A 2,406-nucleotide genomic window follows, 5' to 3' on the forward strand; every position below is an offset into this window, starting at 1 on the left:
TAACACAGCTGGGAGGCTGCATACTAGTAATCTGTTCTCCTGATATTGCACTGCATGATATTGTGTGATTAAATTCAGACCAAGAAATTCTTTTCTCTTTTGTTTTCCTTAAGAGCATCCCAGAGGTTCCTCTGTGACAGTGAAACACTGGAGTCAATATATAAAACCAGTTGCTTCCCCATGGAAGCTAGTGCTCTGTCTTGCTTCTCTTTGCTTTCCCCTCAAGGCTCCAAGTTCTCTGATCCCTCATTGGGAAGGTACTGTCGTATTTCATTAAATCTTTGCACATCAGACACAAACCCACACAAGAAACTCATCAGTATTTGGGAGTAAAATTTCTGCAGTATATTCAATGCATCCTACCTAATCTTTATTACACATCATCTTTATTGGTGTGTAGGATGACTGTGGTTTATTATAGCCAATGGTACTAATAAAATTTTTGTTGTCAAGCCAATATTCCCTGATTTGCCCATCTGCAATGACACACACGAGTGTTTTGCAGCAGTTGAGCTGATGGTAGTGGTGAATCTAAGTGTAGAACTAACTCTCAAATAAAACCTGAGAACCTGCACATAGAAACCCCGACCAAATTAAATCCACTCCTTGTCATAACCTTGTGGTATCACTTTAAGTTGCCCCATGTCGTTCTCTTGTGTCTGCTGTGCCTCTTTACGCTCGTGTGCACTGAGACAGGACTGTCCCCCACAGCACCAGCCAGACTGATGGCCACTGCAATGCGTTGCTTCTGTGCATTGCACACAACCATTGAAACCTAAACTAGGACAGCTACAGACAGTTGCCTGTGTACAAATCTGGTTATGCAGCTTTGGAAAAGGTTTCTCTTTTTCTTGTCAGAGTTTAACAATTTGGTATGTAAACATTCCAAAAAGGAAGTCTTCTGTTCTAACATTTGGGTTATTCTTCTTTCACGTATGGTAGGAAGTGTCACTGGGATGTCTGATGCTTTCTTTGCGCAAAGACTGTGAGTGAACCTTCAGTAAGGCTGTTTAAACTAAAACTATTCTAATGCTTGAAATGTGTAAACCAGAAACATTTTTAAGTTGCAGTGCTTTTGCCATTTTAGGATTATAGTTCAGTGATAATTTCTGTCAAACTCTTCTAGTGCACAGGTAAAAGGTCAGGTTTGGTTTTTAACAGCAGATCTGTTAAAAGAAATTCTACAATTCTTATCGTTCCTGGTTATCTGCTGATGTATAATCAGTTTTTCGTCTGGCTGCCAGTGTAAATTTGGGGGTTTGAACTTTCCTTCAGATTGGTTGCACTTCTTGCTATATTTTCTGTCCCAAAATTTCAGAACTTCTTAATTTTCTTCTCCTTTGGTCCTGTGAAGATTAATGATTTGACTGTGAAGCTGGACGCAACCCAGAGATTTGTAACCAGTTTAAATATTGCCAAAGTTTGGATGCAGTCAGGCGAGTTTGCTTCATCTCTTAAGTTCCTTGTTATTTGTATTTAATTGTTTTTTTTTTCCTATTTTAGATGTATTCAGATAAAACTTTTCTGACTCATACAGGCTGCTGTCTCCATCTGAATTATCACTGTTTCGGGATAATATATATTGTTGTCAGCCACATGGTGACATGTTTTTCCATCTTTTGTAACTTGTTTTTCATGCATGGCATTTTCTTTTTGCTGTAGTCATGGGGGATGGCTGGTTTAATTTTACACAGAATCACTTAGTCCGCTGCTTTTTTCCAAGGCAACTTTTTGTCTGCATTGTAGCTGTTCTTTCGATTCACAGATTTATTTGCTTTAAGATGGCTATTTGTATGCTAAAATCACAGCCTTCAGAGCACTCTAACACTGGAGGTAGAATGAAAGCAGGGGACTATAAAATGTCATATAAATGAAAAGAAGAAGGCCTTCATTTTTCATAGAAAATGAAAGTTTTTCTTTCCACACCGAACAATCAGGTCAGCCTTTATTCCACACTATTGGTGCCAGTTAATTTGATAGTAATATTTTCCACCTTGGTAACAGAAAAACTACTTTGGGCAAGGGATGTTTCTTTGCAAATGTGGGGGTATTTTGGCTCTGGTTTAGGGGTGAACTCTTAGGTGAGACTCAGACACAGTTATAATAGGTACCTAATGATGAAAATTATAAATACCTCTTCTATAGAGGCATTACTCAGCTCCTCATAGTTTGACTCTTGGCAATGGCAACAGTCAGCACATAAAATAACCTGAAGGCAGGCAGATAATTTCTTATAAAAGTAATGACTTAATCTTGAAACATCAAGGCTTAGGTAGAGTTCATATGAGGATATCAAAACACATCCGGAAAAGTCATAAATTGTCATTCTGATAAAGCTGCTGTTCAAGTCTTATTATTGCAAATCGTTTTACAAGTCAGCAAGTAAATCTAGTTAGTCTGGAGAAA

The 2,406-nt window shown here is 38.2% G+C and overlaps 1 long non-coding RNA gene across 1 annotated transcript; it reads left to right on the plus strand.

Annotated features, from left to right (window-relative positions):
- Nucleotides 1-720: 720 nt before the first annotated feature.
- Nucleotides 721-1,536, plus strand: LOC134156895 (uncharacterized). Its single transcript, XR_009962107.1, has 2 exons — nt 721-838; nt 1,319-1,536. It is a non-coding gene; the product is annotated as an uncharacterized LOC134156895 (long non-coding RNA).
- The last annotated feature ends 870 nt before the right edge of the window (nt 1,537-2,406 follow it).

The sequence above is a fragment of the Pezoporus occidentalis genome, unplaced genomic scaffold (genome assembly GCF_034315485.1).
Source record: "Pezoporus occidentalis ecotype Australia unplaced genomic scaffold, CSIRO_AGI_Poc_V1 ctg91, whole genome shotgun sequence".
Lineage (NCBI taxonomy): Eukaryota > Metazoa > Chordata > Aves > Psittaciformes > Psittacidae > Pezoporus > Pezoporus occidentalis.